The following is a 19510-nucleotide window of genomic DNA, read 5'->3' as shown; positions in this document are numbered from 1 at the left end:
AGAACAGTCCCAGCCTACAGGGAGGCTGGAGCAGAGAGTTCCTCTCCTATTCCAGGTGATGACTCTTTGTGCGGCACTGACACTGCCTGAAGGGGAAACCAGACCCAGCTGGGATCCTGGGGGGCATCTGAAATGCATCCTTTGGATATGACATAATTTCTCCCCAAGCAAATCCAGTGTCTTTTCAACCTCAGTCAATTGAGTTCATGACTATAAGAGGAAAACTAAAAAGCAACCAGAAATACGTTTTGTCCATGACAAAAGTCGTCAACAGGAGACTCACATGGCTCTTCCTTCCTTAACATGCTGAATAGTCCATGTCCCTGTCATGAGGCCAAGTCAGCTCTGTGAGAGACCCCAGCACCTGTGGGTGGCCAGCTTTGGCCAGCCCTCCTCACTGAGGCTGCTCACTAAGGCTTTTCTGAGCATGCAGGAAAGATCTAACGTGGAAATCATCAAAGCAAATATGTAAATGTACATCTACATTGCTGATATCCCCAGAACTTGTAGCTGAGGTTCCTTCACAGTCTACAGAGATGAAAAACAGCTTTGCCTTATTCAGAGGTGGCTTCTAAAACAGTTGAGAAGTACTGTACCCAAGAACTGCCTGTTTCTCCAGTTTGCCTTATAGTGAGCCCAGGGGTGATTGTGTCACACATAGGTATCGGCCCCAGCCTCAGTTAAATGATGTGAACTCAACCCAGCAACTAAAAGAAGTTCTTTGTCTGGCACCCAAATGCCTGCTCAATGTACCCTGAGGTGCACTGCCTGGTGCCTTGCAGCTGCCCTGGCTGGCTCTTAAGAGGTGTATGAATTTGCTTGGCTACAAATGCACCTTGTGGCATTACTACAGCAATAAATTACACTCTGGGCTTCTGTCTGGAATACACACGTTAATGTTGACTTCTGCAAGCAACCAGTGGGAGCACAGGTTAGCAGAGTCTCAGATTCACACTACATTACAAAGATCAACCATCTTTTGGCTTGACACAACGTTCAGCAGTTCCAGCAGCAGCCAGTGAGTTCACACATGCTCTCACCTGGTTTTCCTCATTAGCCTAATATGTGACTGTGTCTGAGACTTCTAAAACTCAGTTGTCATTACACAAATAAACAAGTAACAAACAAAGCAAGGAGGCTTTAGGGAGTCCCCTGTAGTAGTACTGCACCTGGTCATCTCTGTGCACTTGTGCTTAAAAGCACAAGTTATGTCCTGTTGAAATCAGTGGGATTTTATAACTTAGCAGTGGAGTCTCACCTTTTTCATCACTGGCAATGAAAGTCAATGCTTCAAAAATTCCTGGTATGCTGAGACCACCATTTCTCCTGTTGATAAATAGTCTTTCACTCCTCCTTTACGTTGCTTCATGTCCTGACTGCCTCTGACAGCTGCCTCTGATTTTGATACTGAACATTTCCTGGGAAAGCAGGCAACTTTTTCTTCCAGGTTTCTGGAGCACCTGACGTGGTAATATTGACAATAATAAGGATTCCTACATTTCCAAAGGAGGTACATGGTGACATAGAGATATCAGCGTCCTCCTATAAGGAGAAGAGCTGAAAGACCTGAGTGCTCCTGGCTCCCAGCTTCAGGACTTGCTTTGCTACTTTGCAGTATTCATCATTATAAGCCTGGGATATTTATTCTGCTGCTCTGGTTTCTTTTCCGGTTAGAGTTACAACTAATTCGGTCAGACAAACCTACAGCCCCCGTTAAAACTTTACTCTTCTGCCCTCACGACTTGACTCTCGGGGTTCTTGGCAGATGGAACTCCTCATACTCAGTCTGCAGACAAAGCTTGGTTTTCCTAATGTCAGTACAGTGAGCCGAGGCAGTTCTGCATTGCGCAGGTGTGCAGCACCCTCGAGAGAGAGAACAAAGAGCTCCCTCACATCCGTGCGTGTTATACAACCATGGAAGGAAACAAAAATACATCCCCAATAAAAATTAGGAGGTCTTTTGTATTTGAATTATTCAGATGGGAGTTTGCTTTTAAACCTCGGGCTCGAGGTAGTTTTCTTCCACAGCATGGCCTACATTCAGGATATTGAATATATAACTATATGTACAGCTGAATATATAACTGTGCTGAACAAAGGGGAGAACTGGCAAAGACCTGCCACTGAATTTCCTGCCCCAATTAGCCCTGCTCCTGCGTGGTGCTGTAATTGACTTCTGCTCTTTATTAAATGCAGAAGCACTTAGTCCATTGCCTCTGCTCCCAAGCTTAGCAAACTACCAGCTGAGCCTTTTCTTAACCCCCTCAGAGGAACAATAAGGCAGCAGTGTGAGCTGCAGCTCAGCCCACTCCCTCCTCTCCCGCGGTGCATCCACGTTTTGAGGAGAATGGTAGAGCCTATGTGGGGTGTGCTCTCAGAAGCAGAACCAACACTACCAGCTGCCCCATCCTAGTCACAAACACATTTTGTTTTACAGGATTTTTGCGCAGACTATCTGAGTTGCCAGAAGACAAGCTATGTGTTTGTGACTCCAGCAGGAAAAATCAAAACTCTCGTTCTAAAAGCAAAGAAAATCTTGTTCCCTCCGCTTCTCCCTGTTAATAGCAGCTGCATTCTTCCAACCATTTCTGCTAAGAGAAATCAGACTTCATACTCGAATGGGTAGAACCTTCACCAGGCTTTGCTTGCTGGCAAACCCTCAGCAAACTGAAGAAACCAAAATTTCATTTATTTGAAGGACTTGATGTATACACACAGGTCTGAGCAGCACTTTTTCCACTGGGTGGGGGTACCTGTTGTGAAGAAGGGTACAGATACTACAGCTGCCAGATGAACCATCAAGGGCATTTACTGCAGGCCTTGAAATTGCTGGACCTGTTTTTTTTTTTTTAGTTAGCCATGATTTTGTGACTGAGCTCTTCTGGCCATTCCACATGAATGTTCAATCAAGCAGATGCAACAGGTTGTGTTTCTAAGCTGAATATCCTTGGAGATCTGAAAAGTAAGCCAGTTGTTTCCAGCTGGCTGTTATAGTCCAGCCCATCAACCCAGTAATAAGAGTTTGGCTCTTCACCAGCTCCCATATGTGTCAAAATGACCTGAAGTATCTTGTGAAAGGATCGCCTTCCTTCCTTGAATGGATTTTTCTTTTTCCACAAGGATGTTGTTAATTGAAGAGAGGGTAGGAAAGGGATTCAATAGCAGTGAAGAAAAGCAGTGAAGTGATGCCATCAAGTACAACAAGCCTTGCCACTTTTCCCTCCCTTTGTGAATACTGGCTTCAGAGAGACAACTTCTCATACGCCTGGTTAAGAAGTACCTTTGGTAGCTCCACAGGATTCATTTGTCACCTCCCATCACCAACAAAGTTACCTGTTTGTTCAATAAGTTCAGAGGAAAGGTCTAAATATGCCCAAACTACATGCAAAAGGATCTTCAGAAGTTCTGTACGTGTCAGAAGGGTCTTTTTACTCAGCAGGCTGCACTTTTCAATACTGGGAGTATTTTAATAAAAGATACTCTGTTCAGATCTGCTATACATAAAAAGAGCACTCCAGGGTGAAAGATAATTAAACACCTCAAGTATCACTTTTCTAATATTCTCATTTTTCTATGTATATTTTTCTAAATCTCATACTGAAACAATTTGAAGAAAATATAAAATAAAAAGTTTTATTTATTCTTTTGTCAAAGAGAAACTCCTGGTCTTCAAAGCATGAAAGGATTTTTCTACAATTTGTCTACTAACTTGCATATCTATCAGATTTGGAAAACTTGTATACCCCTTCATCATTTTCTATTTTTCTGTAAGAGAAGCATTCAAGGAAAAAATTCCCAATAGTCATGTTCAAAATCTGCTCCTGCCCATTCTGTCAACATATTGATTTTCAGCATTTGCCTATGATCAATAATACTGAAAACAGAGAAAGCAGAGAGTAACTCCTCAGAGGCATTTCTTTTTTCTAGTGCAGTGGAAAACATTGAAGTGTTTTACTTTATCCCGTCCTAAATTAAAAATAAATAAATTTTAAAAAATCAGTAAAATGGGTCTGACTAGATTTTTGCCCAAGACCTCCTAAGAAATCATATTCAAAGCCTTTGTAGAACATTTTGACCATTTGCTGCACTATTTCAGGTGACCCACAAGAAGTTTATTTTTCCCAATCTGTTTATCATGTACTGCATATTTGTGTGCCCCTGCAGACACGGGCTCTTCTTTACCTCCAGCTGCAATCTCCTGGGAGGTGTGGTCTCCACAGCAGCCCCTCCCAAACCCCCAGCTCCCCAACCTGTGCCTCTGCGGGGGTTAGAAGTGAATAATGCTTCTCCCTAATCCCAGATTAGGCGGCCAGATGTGATACAACCACTGTAAGAGAAATCTGATATACATTACAGAGACTGACAGGCAGCCGTGTGGCGTGAGTGATGACTTCTGGAGCTGAGAAAGCCTTTGTATTCAGCACCCATAGCTCCCTCTCTGAAGTGCTTGTTAAGACTTTCAACACAGGTGCCAATTATGACAGACAGCCAAACAGCTGACCTCTACAGCTTTAAATTTTGTAGCTGATCACAGAGCGGTCGAGTGGGTGATGACTTTTGGTCACATCAACCTGGACTGAATTTAAGGCCTAAAGGCAGACTTGAGAACAGAAAGACCATTTTCAATTACCAAAGTCATAAGGCTTGTTTGAAACTGTATTGACATAAAAAGGGAGGCTAATAAGAGCATTTTAGCTTTGCGTTTTCATTACTGACTCAGAATTTCTTATCTAGAGCTTACATTATAAATGTTTAGCCTTGCAGTTCAAGTTTAAGTTTCATAGATTAGATCTAGGAGCAGTATCAGATATTCTCAAAAGTAGTTCCCTGCAAGACAAATAAAGCCTACACAATTAAATGTTGTGCAATAAAAAGGCAAGAAATGGCCACATCAACATGATGAGTTGCCAAATGAGTTCATCCCATGTAGCTGTCACCTCTGTCTCAGCCTCAGAAAAATGAGGCACGGACTGATATATACTCCTTGTGTAAACTATCTTTATATTTATCCAAAGACGTTTCTCTAACCCAAAGGTTAATACCAGAGGCAAAAGAGGACAGTTAAAAGAATAGTGGGTTTAGATATCAAGGCAATGGGCACTCTTGTAAAATTTCCAGTCAGGCAGACAAAAGAAACAGAAGCTAAAAACAAGAATGTGTCAACATGCATCTTTGGGACATCATTTATATTGTCCAGGGTAGCACAGTCATGCTGAGTTTCAGAAACCAGTAGTTAACACTGAGAGACAGAAGTTGCACACAGGTTATCCCAATAGTATATATTTAATCACAGATACATCTTTATAGGAAGTGGTTGTACAAACTACCGTGAGGAGCTTAGGCTTTATAAATGTAAAAGAATATAGTAACAGACATTAACTTAAAGAGCACAGATTCCTGAAAATTAAAAGTTCTTCTTCTCTCAGATGCAGAAAGGTTTGCTGAATAAATAAGCAGGAAAGAGAAGCTGATGGTATCTTTAAGAAAACCCATGTAATATATTGATGCATATGAAAAAATCAAAGTAAGGGTTGTCATTTTGTCAAAGCAATGCAAGCACTCTGGTGCCCAGGAGCATAAAAGTAGTGTCTGTGTCCCAACATTCAACTCCCCAGTGCCAGTAACAGGACGAACTTCATTGTGTTGTTCTGTGAAGTCTGGAGGTGGTTTTACTTGTTGCTTTCCAGAAAAAAAAAAAAATTAATAACAGAAAGGAGAACCTATTTAGGAGCTCTGCTAAGAGTCCCAGCTCTTCCCCTGAAGTGTGGAAAACTGTGGCAATGGTAGACAGGAGAAAATATATAAAGGTGACACTGTTAAAGTAGATTACTCTTTAATCATTTGCCCTGGGCAAATAATGTCATCTTTTTCCAGCCTTCATTCTGCTTCTCCCCCACATCCCTGGCACTAATGTAAAATTTCAGGGTTTGACTATTAATAAGCTGGTAATGTTATAAAAACCTTACATCTAGTGGAATAATATTGAATTACCAGCTTAACTACTGATCAAATTTATTTCTGTGTAAAGGAAGAATACCTGCTTTGATATCAGTGGCACTGTGTTAGGTTAAACCTATCAGAGTCACTCTCAAGATTCCTGTCTAGGGCAAAGCTTTTTTCCTCTCCTGTTCATTCATCTTCAGTCTGAGGCCAGTTTAATTTTCAAGAACCATATTGCTCAAAGAGCAGGCTATAGGTGAATTTCCACCAGTTTGATTGAAATTTTAAGCTGATGCAATTAAGCAACAGCAAAATATAAGATGTTTTGAAACTTCTTTCGGGGAAGATTTTTCAACTGGTTTAAGAGTGGTTCACACAGACTTAACCTAAGAGGCAAAGAGCTTGCACACCTGTTCCCAAGGTTTGTCCTCAGCTCGAGGTTGCAGTCCATCAGCTGAGGAACAGGAATTAACTCAGTGCCCACACTTAGTTCTTTAACACAAAGGGGCAGCAGCTTCACAAACAAGTCCAGCCCAAATGTGAGCACCTGTCTGACCTTAACTGAAGTCAATTTGACCTAACCTGGAGTAATCCATTATCCCTCTGAAATACAAATATCTATACAAGCTTTAGGCTTGTTGACCAAATCAAATACAAATTGACTCAAGTTGCATCAATACAATTTACTTAAGTCTCCTCACTCGTACCACACTCCGTCTCCTAAGCTCTGGCTTTTGCCCGTGATCTCAATGCAGATTTAAATAATCTCTTGTTAACCAACATATATGTGCTCTGCCCTACAGTGAGGCTCCCAGAAATCCATATCCCTGCTTTTGTTGTGCCTGATCCTGAATCTGCTACGAATTTTTCTTTGCTCCCATGGCTGTGATGTCTGGTGACACTGGGAACACTGAGCAGCTTGAAGGATCAGTTTCCAAAACCCTGATTATGATGGATACTGAGAGACATGCTCTCATCAACAGCACCACAGTGCCATCCTGCCCATTACTTCTCCTGGCCTTAGGGGTGAGACCTCTAGGAAAATATAGTTCATATTTTCAGTGTGTGCCTGCAACCCACATTTTTCCTTTGTTCCATACCTAAACTCAAGGCTTCACCTGCACACTGAGTTTAGCACACAAGAATATCTTGTTACTCCTCCTTTGAATATCCCCTCACTTGGTCCTTTGACTTTTTTTTTCAAACTCTTCTTTCTCAGTCTGTAGCTCTTTGATATCAACATTGTTTTGCATCCTCACTCTGGCCTCTAATTTTCTCGTCGCAGCAACTTTATTTTCCATGCAGCATAATCTAGGAACAGCTGCTGCTCTTCCACCAGGATCTTCCTTTCTCCCTCAGTCTGGCTGTTGGGAGGCTGCAGGTATTCTCCAGCTCCGCAGTTTCTGTCTGTCTGTGCCAACGGATGACCCAAAACTTCCTGGGGATTCCCCACGTTCAGGTGTGCCCAGGAAGTGTTTCTGCAGCCTGTACCAGCCATAAGAGCACAGAAGAAAGTCTGGTTTCACAACAGGGTTTCTAGGAAGCCTTCCTTTATTTGAATTTCAGGGAACTCAACCATGGCAATGCTGCAGTTATGGTATCCTAAGTCTACTTGGCTTTTAGGTCCTCTCTTGTCCCTAGTTGTTACCCATTTAAGAAGACTCTGTAAAAGGCCACCTAGTGCCCCACTGAATCACAGGGTATGCTGGCTGGAGCTTGTCTCAAAGGATTGAGCTAGGGGAGATCCCCCTACCTCCTCAACATTCCAATCTTAAGTCTAGCTGGGATTCACAGGAGCAGGCAGGAACTTGGGATCAACATTGCTTCACGGGTGGAACGGTTTGCCAGTCAGCCTCCAACTCTTCTGAAAACTAGACCAGCGTTCTGCAAAGAAAGAATAAGCTTAATAAAACCATCTTGGAACAAATTTATAAAAATGAAAAGGAAGTGCTCTCTCTCAGCTAACTGCATCCTGGCTTGGCTCCAGTTGCTGCTCTCTTTATTTCATCCAGCTAAAATGCTGTCGGGGCCTGTCTCAGCTGCAAGAGCCAGAGCCAGAGCCTGGAAAGTCTGAGCAGTTTATGTTGAACTCAAACACTCTCATTGCTTTCCAGCTCCTTAGGCAAGGCACAGAGCAGGGATGCTGCCCTGGGGATGCTTCCATTCCTGCAGGCTCCTCTCTGCAGGTTGTACAGATGCAGACATCAGAGTGTTACCTGCAGCTGATGATGCATTTTTATCATGCAAACTGTGTGATTTTTATCTCTTACAACCTGCCTTTAGGAATGTGGATATCCCCTGGCACAGGCCAGACACAGCCTGGCATCACCATTTGAGTGGCCACTGAACTCCAGACTTTCCTGACCATAAACATAGAGAATAACAACTGGGTTAGTAATTTTCCCTGTGAGCAGCCCATGTACGTCCTGTGGATGAGATGCTATCTGCACTCCAGCAGGGTGACATTTAATCCTAAATCCACTGCAATGAAACATCTCTGCTGCAAAAAAGGGTATGTCTACCCTCCATCTCCCCAGCAATACTTCTTCACCATTTTCCCCACAACCAGCACTGCTGCGATCATGTGAGCAGCCAACTCGGGCTTTGCTTGCTGAACTCTCTGAACCAGCACATCGTGGGGTTGAACACACAGCAGTGCCAGTGCAAAGGAAGCAGCAGGAGTGAGAGGTCTTGCTCTGTGGACAAGGGGAAGGGGAGTGGGGCCACTCATTTCAGCAGCAGCCCACAGTTAGGTCAGCTTAACCGTCTACTTCATGCTCAGTCCTTACACCTGAAAGCTACATTTTACACAAACACCTAAAATCACTGTCATGTGCTGTACAAACAAAGGATGTGACTGCAGACACAACTAAAAGCAGAGACTAACAGGAAGAGAATGCAGGCCGAGTTCCTAACTTGACTGACCGAGTACTGGTGCCAGCCTTTAGAACCTTCATTGCTGAGTCCGAGGAGATGTGGCATGCCAGCACCTTAGCAATGCAAATCTTTAACACGTGCACAGGTTAGACATTTATTCATTTCCCGTGCTAAATGAGGAGTTGGGCAACTCTACAGCTCCCTTGAGGCTCATCTTCTTCCCATCACACTTAATGTCACGTCACCATTCAACACGGCTTGTCTGAAAGTTGCAGCCTCGAAGGCTCTGCTCCACATGCAGCTAGAAGCAACACTCACATATATTTAGGACTACAGGTTTGTAAACCCACACGTGGCATTGTTACAACAGACTAGGAAACATCTACCATGCCTGACTTTGGTAGTTCCATGTTTGCTTTTGGTGAGAACAGTGAGAGCTTTCTCAAGGAGGTGTTCTGTCATCTCTGTTACAGGGGTTGATAAGAAGTAAGTGGTAAATGTCACTTGAATCTTCACTTACCAGACAGCTGAAACTCAGCTTGATACCTGTGGACTTTCACTTTTAAGTGCTCATTTCTCGACAATTTCAACAACTTAGATAAGCTGAAAAAATGCATCAAGGACACACATCAGCCTTCTGGTAATGAATTGGCTTCAAGATACTTGATGATATATGGAGAGCAGAAGCTAAATCTAGCAATGACTGATTCTGAAAGCTGCCAGCAGTGATGAAGACCTCTACTTACAACAGTGTACTAAGTTTAAAAGTAGGCCTGAAACATGCTGGGTAGCCAGTAAGTAAAGTGTTGGCATGTTATTTTAAGAACCATGATTAGAGTGGAAGATGTTGCCTTAATAAAATATGTTTTGTACCTACTCTTAGTAAATCACAGGCAAATCAACAGCCCATACAGGAGAGGAAGGCTGGAAATCAGCTTGCAAGCAGACTGAATTATTTCTCACTACAGATTTGAGGTTATTGGCAGACATCCCATATTGCCATTTAGTCCTCATAGCAAGCATGTTTTATAAATATTTTCCATATAGACAGACGCACTGTAGCCATTGAGACTCCAGAGAGCTGCCATGTAGGCCCTCCTGCCCTTTGGAGGCTCCAGTTTGATTTCCAGGTAATACAAATCAAAACCAAAATTGCAATTACATCTGTAGCAACAATAGTTCTTCATGCTGCAAATAACAAAGAGAAGGGCAAAATGTTCCCAAGGAATGAGGAGATGCACACTGCTTTCTTTCCTCCCAGGAGCCACACTTTGACCCCTCTCAGGCTCAATGATTTTGTCCCAGGCCAGGATGGCAAAAAGCTAAAGCCAGCTCTGTAACTTCTCAGAGTCCTGAAATTTGCTTAGACTAGAAACTACTCTGTCCTTATCAGAATAATATCTTCAGTTGTAACTGGGGAAATGTTAGGCAGAAGAAACTGATAATTGTAATGTTTGCTTATACTTGATTAGTATTTATCCTCTTGTCCTTCTCCCTTTTATGTTTTAGACAAGAATATGCTTATATTTAAATGTCATTAAAATAACCAATGAAACACTCCCCTCACCTTCCCTCCAAAAAAAGAAAAAACCCTTACAAATCTACTCATTAAGATACTTTTTTACCTTTCTCCTCGGGGAGAAGGAACACTCTATGGTCTATGCATATGTGCTCACCTATGAGGTATTTTTAGCAATATATTATGGCTGTGTGTTAGTCCCTTTTTGTACAGACCCTTAGGCTATTGCTGTTTTGCATGATCAAAATAGAATTGCACCAACTTCTGGGTGACTAATTGATGCAAATTATACTGGCATAGCTGGTGATTTTCCTGCTTTAAATTAGCAAACATTTCAATGGAAAAAGTCATTAAAAAAGAGGAGGACTAAGTAAATAAAAATGTTGTTTGTTGTGTTGTTGACTAGGCTGAATCCACTAATGCTTTTAAAGCACTTTTTAAGTTATTTTCTTTTAATCAGCTCAGCCAAAATTCAAAGGCCATTGTTTTAACATTACTGTGTCATCCAGTTGGGGTTTTCTGAAATTGTTGCTGGACAAGAATTTGCACAGTTGCAAAATCTATGGTGACATCCATACTCAGAATGGAGGGAGAGAGGGAAAGGGCAGGGAAGAGAGCAGGCAGGGAGGGAAGGAGACAAGGTGTTTTATTACAGACAGCCATCATATCCACATTCAGCTCTAGGATTAGCCAGAACTTCCTTTTCTTCTTGCATTTTTTCATTTAATTAACAGACTGCTTTTCAGAAGCCAAAAACTCAGAAAGAAGATCCAGAAAAACGTGCCTGTTTTAATAACAATTTTCCTCTGACTTTCACAAAACATCCTCTTTCTAGTTTGCCTGAAAACTTTTAGCAATACCCTCCTTTTCCCACTCTCCCTCAGACAAACCCTACTATTTCCAGTGCAATTTTGGCAAAGCAGTTATTTGGACTTTTGTAAAGGTGGTGAATGGAGACCTTCGACCAACTTTTGCCATCTTCACAACATAGGCATGAACTGTAGGTCAGCACTGAACAGTGACCAAATTTCACTGCTCAAAAGTGAGACTCTGAGGAAACCTGTAACTGAAGGATTTAAAATGTGAGTAGTTCCTCATCCACAGTCTTTTGCAGCAAGACTGTGCATTGGAGAGCAAGAAGCTGCACGACCACCTCAGATGCCCGGGACAGCTTTGGGTGAAAGACCCAACCACCTATTCCTGCCAGTGCAAGAGTGGCCTCAGGGTGGGAAGGCAGCAAGGATTGCTGTCCCAGAGACTCTGCAGGAGCAGTGGAGGGTGAGGACCACATTGAGGAGAGCTGCTGTTTGTCTCTCACTTCAGTTCACGGCCCAGAGAATCACAGAATCACTTAGTCTGAAAAAGGCTTCTAAGATATCAAGTCCAACCATTAACCCAACACTGCCAAGTCCACCACTGAACCATGTCCCTAAGCCATGTCTACATGTTTTTTAAATACCTCCAGGGATGGTGACTCAGTCACTTCCCTGGGCAGTCTGTTAGAAGCTGGCAAGTCCTCCGGTGTTGCCTAAAATAGCTGAAACATGTAAACGTCTACTTCAAAAAAAGTGCCTAGGGTGCTCATGGGATGGGCACTCCTCTTGGAAAACTCTAGTCACTCTCTCCTTACTCAAAACACTTTCCCTTTGAAGTTCACACATTGCATGCCAACATGGGAATGTCTTCTAATCTAGTGTTGGCAGGAGAAAAAAATTATCCTAAATCTCATATGATTCCCCCAGAAAAACTGGCAGTCTTGTAGCTGTAACCTTCCTCTTCACCAGATTCGTACTGTGCCCCTTACTCTCTTAGTGTTTTAATCTCAGTAATAGACTTGTGACTAACATAACATTTTAAGAGCTTTGGAGAAGGGATCACAGCAATTTCCTGGAGCTAGGATGAGATTACAACATTCAAAGATGTGGTACATTAATAAAAACAAATTAATCGCTACAACACAAGGAATATCTTGAAGCATATTTATCAATTCCACTGGGATTATATAAACTGCTCAGATCCCCAGGAATTTCTCATATTGTGCTATAATTTATACTTCTATGCTAGGGAGACTAGACCTGGCACCAGCCTGCTTATCTATCTGTGAACAGGTCAAGGATTAAGTGTTATCGGTGCCTTAATAGACTTGCCTGGAGAGAACAAGGGTAAATGCATCATCAGTAAAGGCAACCTTGCTGAAGTTAAAAATTGTTGAGTTTCCAGAGTCTGTTGCAAAATATGTTGAGTGCATTGGCTCTCAGCTTTGTGTACTTCTGAAGGGAGAAAGTGTAACTGTGCAGTGACTTCCAAAGTGAAATTCTCTGTGGGATGAGAGCACAGGGCACCTTCAGGAAACCTGTTCTGCTGGTGAGTCCATGGGCAGCTGGGTTGGAGCATTCCCTCTCCATGGGAGGATGGCAGAGAGGGAGCCTGCTCCTAACAGGGATAACAGAGAGGCCAAGAGGGTGTGCAGTGCCACAGTCTGTTTACCTCTGGGGTGTTCCTGGGGTTTGGTGGTAAAAAATCTTCTCCATGAAGGTCCTGCAAGGGGATTTCCACTGGAGTTGTGTGGATATAAAGATCCCTATGGCTTAAAAACCTATTTACATTGTGTTGTTTAAAGTCTTCCCTGCTCTGTTGTCTGACCCCCCAAGACGCTGCTTGACCTCTTGTGGCTACGCTGCAGAGCAACACACCTTTGGCACCTGTGACCACCCATGTTTGGATTCCAGACCCCAGGGGGATGGCTGTAATCAGCACTTCCTTAGGCTGTTGGGTTTTTTACCCTATTCATAAGTGTCAACAGTGTGTGCCTGGTCTATATATTCTGTACTTTGTGCTTTTATAACTGTATTGTAAGTTGATTGATTCCTACAACCAACTAAACTTGGGTGGCTGGGGGTGGCTGATATTCAGGCATGCTGATTAACTACACAGTTTTATACCTGTCCACACAAATTCTCATGTCTTGTTCACCAAGTGCAAAAAAAGGCATCTGGAAGCAAAGCTTTATTCACACAGAAAAAAGGTTTGTTTAACCTAAATAGTGTCACTTAATGCTGACACCGGAAAGTCAGAAACCTGCACATCAGCAGGTTTCTTTTATAATGTCTTGAGGTTCTACTTCAGCTGTTCTCTGCCCAGCTTGAATGTCTATTTGTCTCATCACAAATGATTGCTGATTTATTGTCAAGGGCAAAATTACCTGCTCTAAATCCCTGCTAACTACTTCGCTTACAAAAAATGATGGAGAAAAAGACTAGGCGGGGGTTTTTTTGTTCCTCCAGGACTTCGCTGGGCTAATGTCCTTCAACCCCTAATTAAGGCTGAGGGAAATTATATTACAAAAAGCTGTGTTAGAGAAACATTAAGAATTTGAATTGAAGCTGCAGAAGTGACAAATTTCAAAGATGGATCTGAAATTCCCGCCTAGCAGCCTCTCCCTACCGGAGCCTTCACAAAATAAAAGTGTGCTGCCTACAGATTGGAAACCCATGAGCTCCATCAATCCTAGCCAACCAAACAGGGCCTGGGCTCAAACACCACATGTGACTGCCCATAGTGCTCCCACATTAGTGCACTCTCTGGTATGGTTTAGGTTCGTGTCCATCAGCACTCTGCCATTCAGCTTCTGTTCATGGTGTAGAAGCAGCACTGAGCCCCAGCCACCCTCGTTTGGCTACATGGGCAAGGAAACTCACTCTCTAGGAGAAGAAAACACAGCAGTATGTGAGCAGGTAGTGCCACGTCCCTCACACCCCTCAGTGAGAAAGAGCTCGCTCCCATCTGTTTTATTTCCTGAAACAGTCATATCTATTTAGTAATTTTGTAATTACAAGAATGACAAGCCCTGGGACTTATACTTTAGATTTGGCATCTGGAATTCTTTTCATTTTTTCCCCTTCTGTCCCTTCTGCTTTGGATTGAGCAGTATCCTCAGTGCATTCTTCCACTTCCCTTGGCCTGTCAAGAAACCTAACTGAGTCTGACTGCACTTGGATCAAGCACAGCTCCTCAAGGGATCTGCACAACACAAATAAAATTAAATGTAGGGATTAAGATGAGTAGGGGAGGATGTGATTAACACAATCAATTAACCCAAGTTCTCCTGTGTGGAATCAGACCTACCGCATCCATGGTAAATTCTCATTAAGTTACTAATTTTATCATGGATGAGCACACAGATAACCTATCACAGCCCCTTTTTGTAATAGATGTTCAAAAGACATTAGTGAAAACACGTACAGCCAAGTTGAGGCCTTGTGCTCTTGTACTCTGACAGACAAGGGAGCTGATTTGTCCTGTGACAGGACCAGCAGCTGAGTTCAAGTACTCACATTTCCAGACCTGGACAAGTCTGTGCAGGCTGATCATCCTGTTTAAGCGTGTTTGTGAGAAGCTGTGAAAAGGGGGAGGAGGAGAAGAAACATGCCATCTCCTATTTTAAATATACATTGGTTCCAGAATGGGGAACTGATGGTTCAGCAAACACCAAGTGAGGAGCACCCAGAGCCATCACAGAGTCCTTGGGACAGACCTCAGCCTCCAGGAACTGAGTGTGGCCAGCTGGGACAGTAACTTGTTTTCTTCAACAATTATCTGGTTTAGAGAGGAATGAAAAAACCACTTTGATAAGCCATTCACAGACCTTCTCTGCAACAGGGGAACATGGAAGCAGAGGAATTTAGGAATGACAAGAGGCAGCCCCAGACACCTTCCTGGCTACTGTCAGTCCCTGGCCCCTTGCACTTCTCCATTGTCCCATCTTCCTGGCGTGCAGTTCAGCAGCCTGCATTAGATTAAATGCTTACACAGTAGACAAAATGAGTTTTCCCTCTCTAACAAAAGCTATGGAATTTTATTTCTTTCCTCATTTACTTTTTCAAAAAGACACAGGGCTTTTAAAACTTTGTGACAGTTACGTCCTTAAATATGTAACACTTACTGTAATCGCAGGTTCCTGAGGAGCCACCCCACACCCACCACCTGGGAGACCCAAAATGAGCAAAGTTCTGTCTGTTTGGGCAAAGGTTGCTCCAGGGGTTGCCATCGTGGGGCTGAGGTAACAGCAGGTGCTCCATGAGCAAGACTCGGGGGTTCAGTCCTGACTGACTCTAGAAAGGGCCATTTTTGAGTCATGACAGTCCTTGCCCACCCAGACACTTTCCATCCCACAGTATTTCAGCTATTCAAAATACGTGATAGCACCTAAAATTAACGCCAGTTACGGAGTTATTCACAGAGTCAGACACATTTATTTCTGTAAACTGAGATCTTAATCAAACATGAAGGCGTTAGGAAATACCTTGAGCACAGGCTGTAAGGGAGCCAGTCTCTTCAGAAGGATTGAAGGGAGGTTAAAAGCCAGGTACATATTCTTTCATAAGAGCAGGTAGATGTATCAAAGGAGGATGAGGCTGTTTTTCTGCCCCTTTGTTTGTGTAGAAGCTGTTTGGCATCTATATTTTGTGGTTTTGTTTGTTTGGCAATAGTCTGCCATGTGGCTTTTCTCTTTTCTTCCAGCTGAAGCTCTATGTTTTCTAAGAATCATAAATCACAATGACAGGTAAAATAACTAAACCTTTGTCAAAAACATATGCACCTCTAGTGTTTTAAGAGCATGTGGATATAGCATGCATACATTGTGGTTTTAGGGAGAGATTGGAGAGAGATAAATCTGCTTCTACCTCTCCACAGCATGGTAAACCCCTGTTTCTGTACCCAAGGTACAGATTTTCTTCTTTCTGTCCCTTCCTTTCTTTCCAAAATGTCAGTCTTTTAGGTACATGTCCAGAACACCAACCTCTAATATGCTCAAAAAAGGAGACATAAAAGCTGACATCAAAATCACACGCCCTTCTTTCTTTGTGTGTTTTCTTTGTTTTGATCTCTGTCGTTTCCCTCAAAATAAGACAACTTTGTTCCTCCAGCTATTATTCCTTGTGAAAACAGCCTAAAATATTTTCCTCAGTGAAACCTGGACACCTGTCTTAGTTCAATAATCTCTCAGTGCCTTAAGTGAAGCAGATGCTGTTGAGTCAGACCTGCAGAAATTGTACTCTTCCTAGTCATTTTTGTTATCTAGATTATCCCTTCTGAAAAAGAATAGTCTTAATCTGTATGTCACCTAGTTCTCCAAGGGAGTTGCACAAGGCCACTGAAAAGAAAACAGTGCAGAACATCTGGAGGCTGCAGTGTCTGCTCTGCCCAGGCTGGAGTCAGCTGTGCATCCTGCTGACTCAGATCCACCATGCTTTCAGAGGAGTAAGATATGACTAAAAAGTGCTAAAGCAAGTGTTCATCTATAATTAAAATTTGCCAGCTACATCTAAATTAGTTCAAAATACCTTTTCCAGAAATCACTATTCCTATAAAATGAGATTTTTCCTTTTCAGATCAAAGGATTGTTTTAATAAACGAGGACAAAATTATCTGTGGAAGCATTTCCTGCAAAAGATGGTGATTAAATTGCTTCACTTTCTAACCTGATCCCTTTGACTTCTGTGAAGCATTTCCTGGGGAGGTGCTGGCAGCAGCCCACTCCTCATGGTGTTTCCCTGCTGTGCATGATCAGATCCCAACTCAGCTTCACTGAGGGCATGACCCAGGGCTGTGACCCCTGTGATCACCTGAAAAAGCAGCAAAGTCAGTGCCTCCTTTGTAGCTGTCTGTTGGATTATCAGTATTGAAGAGATGGTTGCACAGACTCAGAAAACCCCAAAATGTGGCACCCTCGCTCCTTCAGAGCTCTCTCAGTCGATCCCTCTGGTTTTCTCCATCCCAATGAAAGCTCTTGTCCAGCCACCCTGCTCCTGGAACAGCAAGGGGAAGGGGATGCTGCAGCACAGCAGCAGTCTTGCTCCACCAAAGACAAGACTTCAAGCTGAGAGATATTTCTGGGGAGGGTTCAAAGAGGCTGCTTGCTGCTATGCAAAGTGGTCGAGGTCCCCCTGGTGCAACTATCCCAGCCAGCTAGTTTTCCACACACCTCTTCTACAATTATTGAAATTTCTATTGACCTCCAGCAACACAAAAAATTTTCCTCTATTTCACCATATTTACTGTGTGCTGAATGGCATGAAAAGCAGGCAAATGATTACAGAGGGAATCTCTGTCCTTTTGGTATCATTTCAACAGTCAGAGGAAAATCTCAGTATAAGCATTTTCTCAGGTGTCCAAGAAGCTATATTAAGAATATGGCCTTGGAGGAATAAAATAAATAATTCTGTTTTATTTCAAGTGTGACAAATTTTTTTATAATTGTTCTTATTGCTTATTACTGACCCAAAACTCAGGGCAGATTAAAATATCAAGAGACAGGCCCATATGGCAAATATTCATGGTCATGCTAAGCATTAAATGGATGGATGAGCAGAGGGAAAAAAAAGAATGGCTGCAGACTCTAACACTGAAAAAGACACTAGGTGTATTCTCTGGGTTGAAAGGAGGGAGGAAAACTATGAAAAGGCTGAATTGGGAGTCACAGAATCATAGAATGGCCTGGGTTGGAAGGGACCTTAGAGTTCATCTCATTTCAAATTTCAGGGGACACCTTTCGCTAGAATGGGAGGTAAGAGCTGAGTTGGGACCTTCTCTTCTACCTTCTGTTTTTTAGCGAAGAAGAAAGGGGGTCTGGGACAGTGGCTGTGCAAAGAGACAAGGCAGCTCAATCCCACGTGTGCCCCAAAGAACAGAGCTGGAAAAGCAAGTCTCCAGGTCCAAAAAGCAAACTGATAGGTTCCACAGAAATCTATGGAACAGGCTTTTGGGAGCCGAGTGGGGTTTCAGCCTCAACTCCTTGAAAGCTGAAACTCTAGGCTTCTCCATCTGGTGCTCCTGTGCCCACTCTGAGATGGGTGGGAGCACTTTAGCAGAGGAAGCTCCACCTTGTACAGCCACCAGCCAGACATGGCTGGACAGCAGGCCCCTGAAAGTATGCATAGCTTTGTTCACTTCTCAACAGCAAAAGCCCTAAAGGATTTAAAATGGTTAAGCTACATTTTTTCACATGTTTGAATCATGCTCTATTTCTCCATGCCTTCTGTTAATGATGAAGTAGCTGGCCAGCAAGACAGCCCTGCTCAGGCAAACCCTTAAAAACCATGATCATATTTGCCTACAGCTTGGCTTGCAGAGATAAAATAATAGAATAATAAATCCTCCTCCCCCGTCACTGAGGAGTTTTGATTTTCCAAAATTAAATAACTTGGTGGATTGTGGCAGTGCACAATTTACCCTTTCAGCATGTGAGTCACAATCCACTTTAATTACTTAAGTAATTCAGTCCCCAAGCCTCGTTTACTGTGGGCACCATTTCACTGGTTGGCATCCAGCCCGTGATTTGTAGCTGCCTCTGAATCTCCCACATGCGTGCAGCGCTCCCCTACATAAAACTTTATATATTCCTGCACTCCTTCCAGGAGCTATATATTATTTACATCATCTGTATTGCAAACATACCAGAAGAGTGCTAGAGTTTTCTCTGGAGTTCAGCAGCCTTTTCATGTTGCCCATGCCTGAAAGTACATTGAACATTCCTGCTTCGTCCTGTATCTCCACTTTACTGAGTACACAGCCTCTTTCTTGCAGACCAGTACTCCCTCTCTAAGTAGGTGAAGGTTTGTTTACTCACACAGTGCAGGACAGCTCCTAAGCCTGTAGTTCTGAAAAAAGCAGCTGTAATGGCAGTGAGAAACAACAGAAGGAACTGGGTTGCCATATTTCCTCCTCTGAACATTCGAATAGGTTTGGCTAGAAGTGAAGGAGAACTAAAAACCACGAAGTTAGGTGGGATCACCAGCGAAGAAACAAACTGAGAATGCCTCTGCACTTATGGTAACTGGTAGGACCAGTGGGGAGAGGCAGCACGGAGAAAGAGGAGGGAGGCAGCCTTGCAGAGTTCCCATGTGCACGGCTGATCTGCAAACTATCTCCCCTGCAACCACCTCGAGTTCTGGGAAATCATTTATGTGGCTTTTGGAGCCTTTGTTCTCAAATGGACCCTTTGTTGCTGATCAGCTTACAAGCTTTTCTGGGCAAACACGAGAGGAAAAATATTGTTTGGGAGAAAAACGGAATATTGCAGAAAGTAACGTTTCTAGAGCACACATTAGAGCCAGCTGTTCCACTCGAAAGTATTTGTGGTCAGGGACTATGCCGAGAAACCAACTGCTGTAA

At 43.0% G+C, this 19510-nt stretch overlaps 1 long non-coding RNA gene across 4 annotated transcripts in view; it reads right to left on the bottom strand.

The window, feature by feature from the left end:
• Window positions 1-5171: 5171 nt before the first annotated feature.
• LOC127481894 (uncharacterized) overlaps window positions 5172-19510 on the bottom strand; it is a 62840-nt gene continuing 48501 nt past the window's right edge. For 2 of the 4 annotated variants that reach the window (XR_007908374.1, XR_007908371.1), the window contains 2 exons: window positions 7694-7824; window positions 5172-5679 (listed from right to left, as the gene is read on the bottom strand). This is a non-coding gene — a long non-coding RNA (uncharacterized LOC127481894). Of the gene's footprint in view, window positions 5680-7408; window positions 7426-7682; window positions 7825-19510 lie in introns of those variants that run through there. The other 2 variants (XR_007908373.1, XR_007908372.1) reach the window with 2 other exon arrangements.

This window comes from Manacus candei, unplaced genomic scaffold (genome assembly GCF_025592945.1).
Source record: "Manacus candei isolate 608988 ecotype Guabito, Panama unplaced genomic scaffold, ASM2559294v1 h1tg000083l, whole genome shotgun sequence".
NCBI lineage: Eukaryota > Metazoa > Chordata > Aves > Passeriformes > Pipridae > Manacus > Manacus candei.
This window is presented reverse-complemented; position numbering and strand designations above follow the sequence as displayed.